This window comes from Gorilla gorilla, chromosome 3 (genome assembly GCF_029281585.2).
Source record: "Gorilla gorilla gorilla isolate KB3781 chromosome 3, NHGRI_mGorGor1-v2.1_pri, whole genome shotgun sequence".
Classification (NCBI taxonomy): domain Eukaryota; kingdom Metazoa; phylum Chordata; class Mammalia; order Primates; family Hominidae; genus Gorilla; species Gorilla gorilla.
In genome coordinates this window covers 194025662-194043114 of record NC_073227.2, presented here as the reverse complement: position 1 = coordinate 194043114, position 17453 = coordinate 194025662, and the positions used below count along the sequence as shown (strand labels likewise).

The following is a 17453-nucleotide window of genomic DNA, read 5'->3' as shown; positions in this document are numbered from 1 at the left end:
CCCAGGCTCCATGTCTGACCCAGCACTACACCACTTCCAGTCTCCAGGCTGGTCCTTGTCGATCAAGGCTCCAGAAGGCACAAGATATGGACCCACTCCAATAGATGCCAGTGCCAGACTGGCCCCTATGGACTGAGGCTCCAGGACCACCCTTGCAGATATAGACTCCATGGCAGACCCACCTCCATGAACTCAGGCTCCAGGACCACCCCTGCAGACACAGACTCCAGGGCAGCCCCTGTGGACCCACACCCACCCCTATGAACTCAGGCTCTAGGCCTACCCTAGTACAGGGGCATATATCACAGGCCAACCCCATGGACACAGGCTGCAGGCTCAATCTTGTGGATCTGAGAGATAGGTCTGTGCACCTGCTGACCCAGACACTAAGCAAGCCTGCCCAGAGACCATGCCAGATGGCCTACCCAGAATCTCTAGATGGGCTAACTACTGAAGGTCTTTCCCAGAAAAAGCCAGTTTGCAAAAACTGGAATAAGCCACCACTCTTCAAATGCACAGACACCAACATACAGCCACAAGTTTCAAGAATAATCAGGGAAATATGATACCACCAAAGGAATAAAATAAAGCTCAAGTAACTGACCCTTAAGAAATGGAGGTTTATGAACTGCCTGACAAGGAATTCAAAATAATTGTTTTTAAGGTAGCTCAGCAAACATCAAGAAAATACAGAGAAGCAACCCAACATAATAAGGAAAATCATAAATGACCAAAAAGAAAAATTTAACAGAAAGAATAAAAGTATTTAAAAACCAAATTACAGAGCTTAAAAAGACAATGAATGAAATAAAAAATGCAATAGAAAAACATCAACAGCAGAATTGATTGAGCAAAGAAAAAAATATGTGAACTCAAAGAAAAGTTATTTGAAAGTATACAGTCAGAGGAGAAAAAAAGAAATAAAGCTCATGGGATTTATGAGACAGCAGCAAAAGAACAAATATTTGGATTATACAAGTTTAAGGAGAAGAGAAAGTCCAAGGTCCAGAAAGCCTATTTTAAAAAATTATTGCAGAAAACCTTCCAAATATAAGGAAAGACATAAATATCCAGTTAAAGGAAGATCAGAAGTCTTCAACTGGATTCAGTTCAAATAAGACTACACTAAGACATGTAATCAAACTGTCAAAAATCAAAGATAAAGAGAGGAACCTGGTAGCAGCAAAAGAAGTAAGTAACACATAAGGAAGTTCCAGTAAGGCTAGCAGTGGATTTCTCAGCAGAAACCTGACAGTCAGGAGAGAGTGGAATAATATATTCAAAGAGTTAAAAGAAAAAAATTACCTACCAAGAATACTATACCTGCCTAAGTTATCCCTCAGAAATGAAGGCAAGATACTTTCTCAGACAAAGGTTGAGGGAGTTTATTATCACCAATCTTATCTTACAAGAAATGCTAAAGAGAGTTCTTCAAGCTGAAAGATCATGATGCTAATTAGTAACACAAAAATGTATGGAAGTATAAAACTCACTGATAAATGTAAGAATACAGTCAAATTCAGAATACTCTAATACCGTCATGGTGGTATGTAAATCATTTACATCTTTGGTAAAAAGGTTAAAAGACAAAACTAATAATAGCTGCAATAATTTGTTAGTGATACACAATATAAAAAGATGTCAATGTGACATCAAAACACAAAATGGAGGGAAGATGGCAGATAGAAGACAGGGCTAACGTGCAGCTCTCACTTGGATGAACAGAACGATATGTGGAGACTCACACCACAGACTTTTGCTCCAGGAACCACTGCAGGAGCATACCAGGAAAACAAAGAAATCACAGATCCTTTGGAAGAAGCAGCAAGCTGCTGAGACAGGTGAAAAATTGAGTTCCCAAAGTGTGAGAGGAGGAAAACCTGCCTCTGAACACACATCCCCACTGCAGAACCTGAAAGTACAGATTATAGGAGACGGATTTAACCTTACCTAGAGTTGGAACAAATCAGGCATGAAATACAAAAGTAGAAGCAGTAGTGGGAAGAGCCTTGTAGGCACTCCTATTCTCCAGCTTGAGCCCAAAGACATTATCCCTGACTGTATCTCACAGGGGCTCTCAGGGAAGGCAGGTGGTGGAATTTGGGAGGGAGTCACATGGTGAATGAAGCTTCCAATGGAACTTTGCAATAATTTAGACTGGGCACAAACTCTCTCGAGCAAAATTTGGGAATGAACAGGAAAAGCGGCAGAAAGGAAAGCAGGAGATGCAGCCAACAGTGTGGGCAGACAGGGACGGGCATGGCCTGTCAGCAGGGAAACATATAGGCTGGGGCTAGGTCTGAGTCTCTCCCTGCAGGCTGCCTGGAGATAAACTTGGTGCTGTTAGCAAGGCACTGCAGGAGTGAGACTGGTCACATAAACTCTGTGAGAGCTCGGCGAGGCCTATTGGTTTTGGCTTCCCCCCACTTCCCTGGCAACAGAGGCAGCCATAATTCCCTCTAGAACATAACCCCATTGGCCTAAGAGCCACCCCTCCATCCCCAACAGTGGCCAAGGCAAGCCCCACCCAAAGAGAGTCTGAGCTCAGACCCGCCTAAACCTGCCCCTGTCTGATGGTATTTCTCTACCTCCCCTGGTAGCCTATCACAAAAGACATAAACTCTTGGGAGCTTTATGAACCCACTCATCACCCTGAGAAACCCAAATACTTATCCTGGCCAACTTAGAGCAAGCTTATATCTCCCTTCTACTATTGCAGCTGGTGCTCTCTCAAAAGTGCCACCTCCTGGCTGGAGGCCAATCAACTTAAGACATTATAGCAACTCATGACAGAATAACCCTGCTCCAAGGAAAGAGAAAATGGCAGCTAATTACACTGCCTGCAACATCTTGGCTAACCAGTGGTCCTGTGTCTTTCCACGTGGCAACTTCACTTAACCAGCATTTTAGAAAGACAGAACACAAAACATATCTACAACCAACAACTTTCGCAGAGTCTACTTCACTCCCCTGCCACCTCCACCAGAGCAGGTGCAGACCTGCTGACAGACCTGAAGATGGCTGTCAGACCTCTTCAGGCTGACAGACCTGAAGATGGATCGCAGCACAGGACTCTTTACAGACATTTGCCAGCACCAGGCAGGGCCTGGTAGCCACACTGGGTGGCTAGACCCAGAAGAACAATAACAATCACTGCAGTCTTGCTCCCAGGAAGCCCCATCCCTAGGGGAAAGGGGAGTGCACCACATTAAGGGATCACCCCATGGGACAAAAAAAAATCTAAACAGCAGCTCTTGAGTTCCAGGTTTTCCACTGAACTAGTCTACCCAAATGAGGAGAAATCTGTAAAGCAACTCTGATAACAAGGTTCTGTAACACTCCCAAAAGACTAATTAGCTCCCCAGCAATGAATCCAAACCAAGAAGAAATCTCAGAATTGCCAGATAAAGAATTCAGAAGGTTGATTATTAAGCTACTCAAGATAGCAGAGAAAGGTGAAAACCAACTTAAATAAATTTAGAAAACAATACAGGATATGGACAAAAGATGCTCCAGATAAATAGATATCATAAATAAAAAACAATCACAACTTCTGGAAATGAAAGACACATTTTGAGAAATACAAAATACACTGGAAAATTTCAACAATAGAATCGAACCAGTAGAAGAAAGAACTTCAGAGCCCTAAGACAAGGCTTTTGAATTAACCCAATCAGACACAGACAAAGAAAAAAGAATTTTAAAAAATGAACAAAGCCTCCAAGAAATTTTGGATTATGTTAAATGGCCAAACCTAAGAACAATGAGTGTTCCTGAGGAAGAAGAGAAATCTAAAACTTTGGAAAACATATTTGAGGGAATAATTGAGGAAAACTTCTCTGGCCTCACTAGAGAGCTAGACATTCAAATAAAAAAAGTTCAAAGAACACCTAGGAAATTCATCACAAAAAGATCATCACCCAGGCACATTGTCATCAGGTTATCTAAAGTAAAGACAAGGGAAAGAATCTTAAGAGCTGTGAGGCAAAAGCATCAGGTAACGTATAAAGGAAAACCTATCAGATTAATAGCAGATTCCTCAACAGAAACTCTACAAGCCACAAGGGATTGGGGCCCTATCCTTAGCTTCCTCAAACAAAATAATTGCTAGCCAAGAATTTTGTATCCAGAAAAACTAAGCTTCATAAATTAAGGACAGATAAAGTCTTTTTCAGAAAAACAAATGCTGAGACAATTTGCCACTACCAAGTCAGCACTACAAAAAATTCTGAACTCAAAACAAAACCTTGAAATACACCAAACTAGAACCTCTTTAAAGCATAAATCTCACAGGGCCTATAAAACAATAACACAATGAAAAAAAGATATTTAGCCAACAACGAGAATGATGTATAAAATAGTACCTCACATCTCAATACTATCATTGAATGTAAATGGCCTAAATGCTCCACTTGAAAGATACAGACTAGCAGAATGGATAAAAATCCACCAACCAAGTACCTTATCTATTGTCTTCAAGATACTCACCTAATGTATAAGGACTCATTTAAATATAAGGTAAAGGGGTGGAAAAAGATATTGCATGCAAATGAAAACCAAAAGTGAGCAGGAGTTGCTATTCTTATATCAGACAAAACAGACTTTAATTCAACAACAGGTAAAAAAGACAAAGAGAGATATTACATAATGATAAAAGGAGTAGTCCAACAGGAAAATATCACAATCCTAAATATATATGCACCTGACATGGAAGCTCCGAAATTTATTAAACAATTATTACTAGATATAACAAATGAGATAGATGGCAACACAATAATAGTGGAGGACTTCAATACTCCGCTGACAGCACTAGACAGGTCATCAAGACAGAACATCAGTAAAGAAACAATGGACTTAAACTATACCCTAGAACAAATGAACTTAACAGGTATATACAGAACATTCTACCCAACAACTGTAGAATATCCATTCTTCTCATCAGCACATGGAACACTCTCTATGACAGACCATATGATAGGCCACAAAACAAGTCTCAATAAATTTAAGAAAACTGAAATTATATCAGGTACCCTCTCAGACCACAGTAGAATAAAATTGGAAAATAACTCCAAAAGGAACCCTCACAACTATATAAATACATGGAAATTAAATAATCCTCTCCTGAATGATCTTTGAGTCATCAATGAAATCAGGGTGGAAATTTAAAAATTATTTGAACAATAATAGTGACACAACTTATCAAAACCTCTTGGAAACAGCAAAAGTGGTGCTAAAAGGAAAGTTCATAGTATTTAATGCCTACATCAAAAAGTCTGAAAGAGCACAAATAGACAATCTAAGGTCACATCTCAAGGAACTAGAGAAACAAGAACAAACCAAACCCAAACCCAGCAGAAGAAAAGAAATAACAAAGATCAGAGCAGAACTAAATGAAATTGAAACAAAAAATACAAAAGATAAATGAAACAAAAAGCTGGTTCTTTGAAAAGATAAACCAAATTGATAAACCAAATTAATAGACCAAAAAAGAAGAAAGAAGACCCAAATAAGCTCAACTAGAAATGAAATGGGAGATATTACAACCAAAACCACAGAAATACAAAAGATCATTCAAGGCTACCATGAACACCTTTGTTCACACAAACTAGAAAATCTAGAGAAGATGGATAAATTACTGGAAATACACAACCTTCTAAGATTAAGTCAGGAAGAAATAGAAACTCTGAACAGACCAAAAACAAGTAACAAGGTTAAAACAGTACTTTAATAATTGCCAACAAAGAAGTCAAGGACCAGATGGATTAACAGCTGAATTATTTCAGACATTCACAGAAGAATTGGTACCAATCTTCCTGAAACTATTGCAAAAGATAGAGAAAGAGGCTGAAGCCAGTATCACCTTAATACCAAAATCAAGAAAAGACATAACAAAAAATGAAAACCACAGACCAATATCCCTGATGAGCATAGATGCAAAAATCCTCAACAAAATACCGGCTAACCAAATCTAACAGCATATCAAAAAGATAATCCACCATATGTTAAACCAGGGATAGTTTAATATATGCAAGTCAATAAATGTGACACATAAACAGAATTAAAAACAAAAACTATATGGTTATCTCAATAGATGCAGAAAAAGCATTTGACAAAATCCAACATCACTTTATGACTAAAATCTTCAGCAAAATTGAAATAGAAAGGGCATACTTCAAGGTAATAAAAGCCATTAGTGACAGACCCACAGCCAACATTATACTGACTGGGGAAAAGTTAAAAGCATTCCTTTTGAGAACTGGAACAAGACAAGGATGCCCACTTTCATCTCTTCTATTCAACATAGTACTGGAAATCCCAGCCAGAGCAATCAGGCAAGAGAAAGTGTTGCGGGAAGTCAGGGACCCCAAACAGAGGGACCGGCTGAAGCCATGGCAGAAGAACATGGATTGTGAAGATTTCATGGGCATTTATTAGTTCCCCAAATTAATACTTTTATAATTTCTTATGCCTGTCTTTATTGCAATCTCTAAACATAAACTGTGAAGATTTCATGGACACTTATCACTTCCCCAATCAATACCCTTGTGATTTCCTATGCCTGTCTTTAATCTCTTAATCCTATCAGCTGAGGAGGATGTATGTCACCTCAGGACCATGTGATAATTGCATTAACTGCACAAATTGTACAGCATGTGTGTTTGAGCAACATGAAATCTGGGCACCTTGAAAAAAGAACAGGATAACAGCAATTGTTCAGGGAATAAGAGAGATAACCTTAAACTCTGACTGCTGGTGAGCCGGGCGGAACAGAGCCATATTTCTCTTCTTTCAAAAGCAAATGGGAGAAATATTGCTGAATTCTTTTTCTCAGCAAGGAACATCCCTGGGAAAGAGAATACATGCCTGGAGGTATAGGTCTATAAACGGCCCCCCCAGGTGTGCCTGTCTCTTATGGTCGAGACTGCAGGGGTGAAATAGACCCCAGTCTCCCATAGCGCTCCCAGGCTTATTAGGAAGAGAAAATTCCCGCCTAATAATTTTGGTCAGACCAGTTGCTCTCAAAACCCTGTCTCCTGATAAGATGTTATCAATGACAATGGTGCCCGAAACTTCATTAGCAATTTTAATTTCACCCCAGTCCTGTGGTCCTGTGATCTCGCCCTGCCTCCACTTGCCCCATGATATTCTATTACCTTGTAAAGTACTTGATGTCTGTGACCCACACCTATTCGCACACTCCCTCCCCTTTTGAAAATCCCTAACAAAAACTTGCTGGTTTTTGCAGCTTGTGAGGCGTCACGGAACCTACCAACCTGTGATGTCTCCCCAGGATGCCCAGCTTTAAAATTTCTCTCTTTTGTACTCTGTCCCTTTATTTCTCAAGCTGGCCAACGCTTAAGGAAAATAGAAAAGAACCTATGTGAATATCGGGGCAGATTCCCTGATAAGAAAGAAATAAAGGGCATCCAAATCAGTAAAGAGAAAATCCAACTGTTGCTGTTCATCAATGATATGATCAATACCTAGAAAACTCTAAGACTCATCCAAAGAGCTCCTACATCTGATACATGAATTCAGTAAAGTTTCAGGTACAAAATCAGTATACACAAATCAGTAGCACTGCTATACACCAATAGTGACCAAGCTGAGAAACAATCAAGAACTCAACCCCTTTTACAACAGCTACAAATAAAATTAAAATAAAATAAAATAAAATAAAATAAACTTAGGAATACACCCAACCAAGGAGGTGAAAGGTCCGTATGAAGAAAACTATAAAACACTGCCGAATGAAATCATAGAGAACACAAACAAATGGAAACACATCCCATATTTACGGTGGGTAGAATAAATATTGTGAAAATGACCATACTACCAAAAGCAATCTACAAATTCAATGCAATTCCCATCAAAATACCATCATCATTCTTCACAGAACTAGAAAAAGCAATCCTAACATTTATGTGGAACCAAAAAACGAGCATGCATAGGCAAAGCAAGACTGTATTAGTCCATTTTTATGTTGCTTATAAAGACATATCCTAGACAGGGTAATTTATAAACAAAAAGATGTTTAATGAACTCACAGTTCCACGTGGCTGGGGAGGCCTCACAATCATGGTGGAAGGTGAAAGACCTGTCTTACATGCTGGCAGACGAGAGAAATGAGAGCCAAGTGAAAGTGGTTTCCCCTTATAAGCCATCAGATCTCATGAGACTTATTCACTACCACAAGAACAGTATGGGGGAAACCACCCCCATGATTCTATTATCTCCCACCAGTCCCCACCACAACACGTGGGAATTATAGGAGCTACAATTCAAGATGAGATTTGGGTGGGGACACAGCCAAACCATATCAAAGACTAAGCAAAAAAAAAAAAAAAAAAAAAAAAAAAAAAAAAAAAAAAATCTGGAGGCATCACATTGCTTAACTTCAAACTATACTACAAGGCTATACTATAGTTTGGTACTGGTATAAAAATAGGTACTCAGACTAATGGAACAGAATAGAGAACCCAGAAATAAAGCCAGATAATTATAGCCAACTGATCTTTGACAAAGCAAACAAAAACACGAAGCAGGGAAAGGATACCCTTTTCAACAAAAGGTGCTGGCATAATTTGCCAACCACATGTAGAAGAACAAAGCTGGATCCTCATCTCTCACCTTATACAAAAATCAACACAAGAAAGATGAAAGACTTAAATATAATAAATGAAACCACAACAATTCTAGAAGATAACCTCAGAAAAACTCTTCTAGACATTGGCTTAGGCAAAGAGTTCATGACCAAGAACCCAAAAGCAAATGCAACAAAAACAAAGATAAATACATGGGACCTAATTAAACTAAAAAGCTTCTGCATAACAAAAGTAATAATCAGCAAGGTAAACAGACAACCCGCAGAGTGGGAGGAAATCTTCATAAACTATGCATCTGACAAATAAGTAATATCCAGAATCTACAAGGAACTCAAAAATCAGCAAAACAAAAACAAAAAACAAAATAAAAAACAAAAAACAATCCCATCAGAAAGTGGGCAAAGGACATGAATAGACAATGCTCAAAAGAAGATACAGAAATGGCCAAGAAACCTATGAAACAAAGCTCAACATCACTAATTATCAGGGAAATTCAAATCAAAACCACAATGAGACACCACCTTACTCCTGCAAGAATGGCCATAATCAATAAATTAAAAAACAAATAGATGTTGGCATGGATGTGGTGAAAAGGGAACACTTTTACACTGCTAGTGGGAATGCAAACTAGTAAAAACTACTATGGAAAACAGTATGGATATTCCCCAAAAACTAAAAATAGAACTATCATTTGATCCAGCAATCCCACGAATAGGTATCTACCTAGAGGAATAGAAGTCATTATATAAAAAACGCACTTGCACATGCATGTTTATAGCCACACAATTTGTAATTGCAAAAAATGAAACCTGCCTAAATGCTCATTGACTGAGTGGATGAAGAAACTGTGATACACACACACACACACACACACACACACACACACACACACACACCATGGAATACTACTCTGCCATGAAAAGGAATTAAACAATGGCATTTGCAGCAACTTGAATGGAGTTGGAGACCATTATTCTAAGTGAAGTAACTCAGGAATGGAAAACCAAACATCGTCTGTTTTCACTTATATGCAGAAGCTAAGCTATGAGGACATAAAGGCATAAGAATGATATAATGGACTTTGGGGACTTGGGGGGAAGGGTGGGAGGGAGGTGAGGAATAAAAGACTGCACATTGGGTACAGTGTGTACTGCTCGGGTGATGGATGCACCAAAATCTCAGAAATCACACAGAAGAACTTTTCCATCCAACCAGACACCACCTGTTCCCCAAAACTACTGAAATAAAATTTAAAAACAAAACCCACATGAAATGTGTGTGTGGGGAGTAAAAGTGTAGTGTTATTTTATGTAATCAATGTTAAGTTGTTATCAGCTTAAAATAACCTGTTATAAGATGTTTTATGTAAGCCTCATGGTAAGCAGAAATGATTATAATTTTTTCCTTTTAGTTGATATCATAGACCTGTATTATTTTCCCTTGGTAATTTATTAAAGAATGAGTGTGTCAATTAATTGGCTTTAAAATGCATAACTTCAGTAATAACAGGATGCTAAATATGTATCTATTAATCTACATATTGACTACTCTTATTTATTAAATACGTAGACTCAGGAAAACCTGTATTTGATTTCATTTCCTTACCTAAACACTTTGGCTCTTACCTAAAAATGTACTTTGACAACCATAATTATTTGCATTTGGGGATATTTATTATATGTCAGACTCTGGACTAAGTGATTCAAAAGCATATTCCATTTCAACCTTACAATCTATTAAAACCCATTTTGCAACTGAGCAAATGTGTGTGGCCTAATGGTGATTCTCTGTGACTATTTTAATGAGGGAACGCTTTGAGCTTGACTTAGCCCTCTGAACCCCTAGCTGGCATAAGCCAGATGTGAAGTGTAGTGCAATGACAGCCCCACTCAGCCTTATCCTGAAAGAGTGATGAAGGCAAGTCCTTCCAGCGGGAAGAACTCTGAACAGTATCTATATGCTAGCTATTAAGTCTGGAAAGGAGTGCAGCATGATGTAAGGATTTATAAATATTATGATCAATGGGTAATGGTCTGGTTAGTGATTGGGTTTCTGATAATCATGAATTTTACCACTATCCCACACAACTTTGCTTCTGACCAAGGATTCACTTTGTAGTGAATCAAGGAAGGTAATGGGTTTATACTTGTTATTTGTTGGTCTTCACATGTTTCCCATCATTCAAAAGCAGCTGACTTTGTTGAAATGTGTGTTAACAACTTATTTGTAATACCAGCTGGGATATAACATTGTTCAAGGTGCTGTATACAGCTGATACCAACTTTATTTTCTTAGACCAATTTATGATGCTTTGTCCAGTTTGAATACATGTATCTTGGAACCAAGGAATAGAAATAATTATACCTAATGACCAATTTGAAATTTTTGCTTCTAGTCTTTTGACCCTGGCTGCTATTGGCTAGAACCTTAAGTACTCAAGGGATGAGTGTGTCTTCCAGGAAACAAAACTATGGTTCTACTGAATTGGAAACTACAACATGATCATTTTGGTCTCCTTATGCCATTGGAATAGAGGATTTGGTGTTGGTTGTGGTGACTGATCCTGAGCTTCAAAGTGAAAGTGGGCTTCTGTTGTGACATTGGGGGCATATTCTGAGGTATTTTCTTCTACTGCAACCAGAGGTGACATTGAATAAGGAAGGCTACTACAATTCTATATAGGCAGAACCCCCAAAGGACCTGTATCTCTCAGAAATAAAGATTTGGGTGGCCTTACTAGGAAAAGAACTCTGAGCAGCAAAGGGGCCATGGAAGAGGAAATAAAATTGTAGCTATGGCCTAGTCACCAATTATAGATATAATGACCACTGATTTTCTTCCTATCTGTATTTCCTTCTTTACTGTCAAACGTATAAATAACATCTCCTATCCGACATTTTACTTTCTGAGCTCAGAACCTGATAGATATGGGTTAGACAGACACTTGCATGTTTGCTGTTTTTCTTTTTCTTTCCTCTCTCTTTCCAACAGCCTAAGGTAGAGTTACTCATGTTACAATTTGGTTCATTGGTTGATGGATATCAAGATGAGATTGTTATACACCTTAGAGTGATTAACATCATTCAGACAGCCTGGATTCCAGTTGGTGTGAGAATCGATGTCTTGTTTTCTGTTTGGGAGGGGGTCATTCACTATATAAGGGTCATTGTGTTTTGTTAGGTGTGAACATTTTTTGGAAGTTTAATTAGGGGAAGAAGAATGTAGGCAAAGTTGGGCAGACATAGAGGTGAACTAGGAAAGATGTTTGTCCTGTGTTTTGGCTTTCCAGTGTTCGAATCTCTTTCTTATATGGAGGAAAACATGCACTTTGTAAATCTCCATGGGACACTGCATCCTGCCTTCCACTAAAGAAGATGCAAAGGATCAGCTACTACCTTTTCTCTGTTCCCCTGGCAGCTATGCTACAGGCATTGTGGCTGAGGCTTGGCCAATCAGGTGCTCCCAGTATTGAATGAGAATCTTAAGTGAGATAAACAAGAGGCAGCGATCTTTTAGAATTCACTTCATAATGATGACACAGAGGGGATGGGAACAGCATCCAGTGTCCAGTGGCAGCAGAGTCTGACAGTGTGTGGGAGCAGCAATTCATATAGTGACACCCTCACCAGGCAGTTTCTGTGGCATAGCCTTGCTCATGGCTCAGTGCGCTCTACCTCCCTTAATTCCCACCCATTTTCTCAGCTGCTACTGTTGATTCTACGAGCTTTTTAATATCCTTCCAATAAATTCCTCCTTTGCTGATGTTTTCCAGTGTAATTCTTGCAACCAAGAGCACTGATTGCTAAAGGTATATATTATCACCCCATTTTCAGCTGACAATTTGGGTCATTGAAAGGCTATATTAGAGGGCCAATAGTCACACAGTAAATGAGGTGAAATTCGAACCCAGATCCGCTTGATGCCAAGCTTGTATTCTAAACCACTACTCTGTTAAGTGCCATTAGTTAAAAATAGAAAATACTACAGAGACTAGCCTCCTATGGTTTTTAGAGAATTATTTCTTAGCTTAAGGATACAAGGAATTTACATAGTAGGTTATCACCAACTGTTGAGGCTACTGCTAGGAAAAACCACGTCATGCTGATGAGCTCAGGGAGATGCCTGTGCCATCACTTTCAGCACAAAACCACTGCAGAAGTGTTTGCCAGTCATGGGTCTGTCATTGTTTTTATGGAGTCTAGACAGGGTGTTGCTTCCTACCTCTTTTCTGCTGGCTGGTGACATTCCCTTTTTCATGCTTCCTGCCTTCGTCCCCACCTCCTCTAAAATGAGCTTCCCTTGTTGATTCAACACAGACTTTTCCTTCTCTAGGAGAAACCTCAGATAATTATTCCTGCCCCCCTCCCAAAATATAATCCTGCTCTTTAAGGAGGGATTTTTTTTTCATTTCTTTGGATTGGAAAAATGCTCCTTTGGTTTATGGTAGAGCCTGACTTTTAAAAGCCTTCTGAGAGGATGTCTCATGGTTAACCCTGGGGAGATGTTTCACTATCTGGCAGCCCTTCTCATCACGGACATTCAGTTTAAATCTCTCTGTCCTTAATTTTACCCCAATTTAGTCCTTCTATTCAGCTCAGTAATGACTCTGACTGTTGTTTACTCTATGGACACTTTCCAATGACAATCATGTCTCCTCTCGGTCGCTACTCAGCAGAGCTGGGCATTTGAGAATCTTTTAATCATTTCTTTGTGTATGTCAGTCTCTTTGCCCTCTGAGTCATGTTTGTGCTCTCCTCTTAACTTCCTTCAGTTTGAGCCCAATTGGAAATATGATTAGCATATAGATTTTTCCTGCTTCTAGCAAGGATTTTTACACTTAGTTGAAAAAAGAAGCTATACATTTTGTAGAAAACTCAAGGTCTGACCCACCAAACTCCATTATTGCCTTCCTGGACCAATATCCTTCTTCAATAGCCATTTTACACAAAGTTTGTTTCTGGTAATGAGAAGTTAATTGCCAGGCTTTGATACATTTGGATGGGGTTTGTATTTTGTTATCTTTTGTACTTAACTTCAGGCAACGTTACTTATCTTAAAATTGATTGTAGAATGCCTTAAATGTATCTGCAGTGGCTTATTGTTCTTTTAATAACCATCACTCTTTTGTAATAGGTATCTCTCTTGTCACAGATAGCTTCTGTGATCCGGAAACTCCTATCTCCTCTGGGATCTAACGTTAATTTTTGCAGCTGTCTTGTTATCCAGCAGTATTCTTTGTTTTGCTTTAACACAGCCACCCAGGAGTATTTATTAAGCACTGCACAGTTTAACTGCCTATAAAGATTAGGCCCAGGCTGTTTACTTACTGGGTTGGTTAAAATTGGCAATTGGGATAATAGTCTTCCCTTTCCAATGGCTGGTGCAGCTGGCACATTTCCTGCCAGGTTGAAAAATATCAGTGCACTGTTTAATATGTCTGTTTGAAGAGAAATCTGAAGCCAGGGAATGCAAATGGAAGCCTGCTCACTGTATGTAGAGAAATTGCCTCCTAATTAGTTAACATTTGATAGACTTTGAATTTGACTTTTTCAGAAGCATTTGCCTGAGTTAACTAGACTTTATTTTTCACAGGTTTGTTTTTTATCAGTGTGTTGTACAGAGCGAATGGCCTCGGACCTTCAATGGCTGTGCACTGCTTTCTCAGGACTTTCCCTTGGAGGGAAGCACTGACCCTTATCTCTTTCCCTTTTCTCCACCATTAGAGCTCAGAGATCCCCAGAGGCAAAGCGGGGAAAGGTGGGTGACTAAATCACCAGGAATTCCCTGAGGTATCTGTTCTGTGTTGTTCCCTTGTGACAATGATGGGTGGCCTTCACGTGTCTGATGTTGTCCTATCGTCAGAACCAGGGTTATCCTCAATTCTCAGGACTAATTGTAACTCTAATCCCTTCTCATGCTACTGAGAAAGCATAACAGAGTACAAGGGAGTGAAAATGATATTATTTTAGGAAAAATTTAAATTCCTTTAGCTCAGTTAAAAATGTAGAAACTTCGGAGCTTTATATGTTATGAATGAATTAACTGTGACACCCCTAATTCCTGATCAAGATCCAGGGGTGGACCCAACAAGGAATGGAGCACTGCTGCCCTTCCCATGCCCCCTTGTTAGGATTTCAAGGGTGAAATAGCTCTCCTCTATCAGCTAATTGAGCCAGAAGGGACTATTTAGGAAAAGGAAGGGGAGGTGTCTTTTACTCCCAAAGATGTATATTCCTAGTTTCCTTCCTGTAGTGAAGATGATTGGATATTTTTATTTTATAAGGGTTAAAGACTTCAAGCATATTCAATATTTTTTGTCTTTTTCTTTTTATCTTATTCTCTCAGTAATCTTCAGTCATCTATTAAAAAACAATAGTAAAGGGAGAGTAAGATTACTATGAATGACTTTCCTTTATACATGATATCTGGCTGTGGTTTTTCAATTGGGAAACAGATTTTCAGCCTACTGGCAAGGTTTACCGAGTATACATTTGACTATTTTTCTCCCTGAATTTTATTATGTAAAAAGCTTCATAGGAGAAAGCTTTGCCATGAAGCTGTATTGCAGGTTTTTGTAAACTTGCATGGTTAGTGTCAACCAATAAACGTTTGATGAATGAATGAGCCAATATCTTATGCAATTAATAATGTTGGCCATCTCATTTTTTACGGAGTGTACTGTTTGTTCAGTCTAACATTGCCAATAATTACTCTTACCCTAGCCCTCCAAGTGAGGGAAAATATGCTCCATGTTCTCCAGATTGAATTCTCATAGCTTAACATGGACACCCTTTTTGACTTTATTATTACTACAAAATCACATAGTCTTCTACTTGTAAGGAACAATGTACAGTGCAATGTAGGAATAAATACCCTCAATTATAGAAATTAGGTTACTTACCCCTGATTATATAGCTAATTAGAACAAAGCTTAACTTCTGTAAAATTAGAGTTGATGACCTTAGGAATTAGAAACAAAAACAAAAAACAGCTTTGTTAAGATGTATGGTAAGCCTTGTTCTTTTGTGGTGATTTAGAATAAGAAGGATTGGCCAAATGCAATGTACCTTGAAGAAGTTTAAGAATATTAATTCACATCAAGTCAAAATTGTCACCATTATGAAAGTAATTACAACAACCACTGCTTTTGCTTATTTTCCATTTATGCGATTCAGCAGTACAAGCAAAATGAGGTAAAGTTATAGGTCAAGAACAGTCAGCCTTCTTCAGTTATTTCTGAAGCCTTTTATGATTGTGTTATAGCCCAATGTTCACCTTAGACTTGTCTCCTTTCTTAGTTTCATGCATTTCTTGTTGCTTAATTAGTTTTAGAAATCATCGTCACTCTGGAAAGCTTTCAGATCACAGATTCCTGCTCATAAGTGGATAAATGTGAGTATACTGGGAAATCATACATAGCTTCCACTGTTTTTTCTCTCTCTGCGATTCTGGTGCTCCAGGTTCCTTTGGAAAGGGTTAGAGCTTATTCCATTAGCAGTGAAGAGTCCTAAAACTATTATACAATGGGTCCCTCTGCCTTAGCTTTATTGAGGTCTAAGCCGTTAAGATGAATGTCTACCACGAGCGACTCATGTAATATATTAATATCTATACTTGCCATTTCCATCAATGGAAGCTCCATAGATAATTTGTATTCTCAGCTTGTATTGGATCTTTTTTCTTTTTCTCAAATGTTGATAATCCTTAGTGAATGCCATTACCATACTCATTTTGAATGGGGTAAAAACATCAGTGTGAGCTGGGAAAGAGGAGAGCAGTCTTTTATAATCTTCTTCCAATGGGGGAACTACATGGGAGTTAAAGCAGCTTAGAGTCATTAAAGGTCCATTGTAAATAAGATTTGTGCTCTTTGACAGAGATTTTTTTTTTCCTGCCCACTGCCCAATGGGGTATATTTTCCTCATGCCTCAATTTTTTCCTTGGAGCAGCAATTATAAAACAATGCATCACATCAATCAAAATATTCAGTTAAGATACATTCCTTATGATTTTGAGTGAAGACTTTCATTTACTCTCGGTTACTTTTCTTCCTCTCTCATTCTCCCTCTCTTCTTATTTTATCTATCTCTTTCTCTCTCTGCTTTTCATTTTCTAGGTTGAATTATGGGAAATAGTGAAAGTAGTGCGTTGAAGTAGGCATTATTCCTGCTATCCATTCATGCATCCAACAAAAAAATGTTAAGCATCTAATATATACATATTTTAGATTAACTGATATCTCTTTACAGGTCTATTGCTGGAATAACATTTAGGAACTTTATATTTGTTTTTGTTTGTTTATTTTATTTTCATTGTTTTGCTATACACCAGATGAGTCATTGTCTCTTTATTATGGCTGGGGCTGCAATATAGCTTGTCAAGAACAAACTCTGTAGAAAATAGCTTCATTTCATAGCAGCTTTTCCCCAATTTCATTTGTCTCAGGATGCAGTAAAATTGAACAAACACAGCTCGTCCTACATTCTGAATATGGGGCACATTTATCAGGTAAGTCTATCAGACATTATTACCACACTTTGATAGAGGAATTACCCCTGGTGCAATACAAAGCCAAGGAAGTAAATTAGCAATAAAAAGCTAATATCTTTTTCACTGCTTTGTTTTATTGCTAAATTCCCTGACAGCAGTCTCCTTCCAAAATCCTCATTCATCAAGTGAAACACAATTTTATTGGCAATATACATAAAGCAAATTACAAAATAACAATTTTAATATTGTGGAAGGTGTTTGACAATTCAATTGTTTTGTGAATTCTACTTTCACTTTTTCTTTACTTTTTAATTAAGTGTATATAGTTGCATATCAAAACAGAGTAGAAGACTGTAT

General features: G+C 38.3%; 1 long non-coding RNA gene across 3 annotated transcripts in view; it reads left to right on the top strand.

Moving 5' to 3' along the window:
* The window catches only part of LOC109026440 (uncharacterized), a 207138-nt gene that overhangs the window by 96017 nt on the left and 93668 nt on the right, over window positions 1-17453 (top strand). For 2 of the 3 annotated variants that reach the window (XR_010133535.1, XR_010133536.1), the window contains exons 4-6: window positions 14199-14363; window positions 15933-15998; window positions 17052-17114. This is a non-coding gene — a long non-coding RNA (uncharacterized lncRNA). The remainder of the gene's footprint in view (window positions 1-14198; window positions 14364-15932; window positions 15999-17051; window positions 17115-17453) is intronic. The other variant, XR_010133534.1, reaches the window with a different exon arrangement.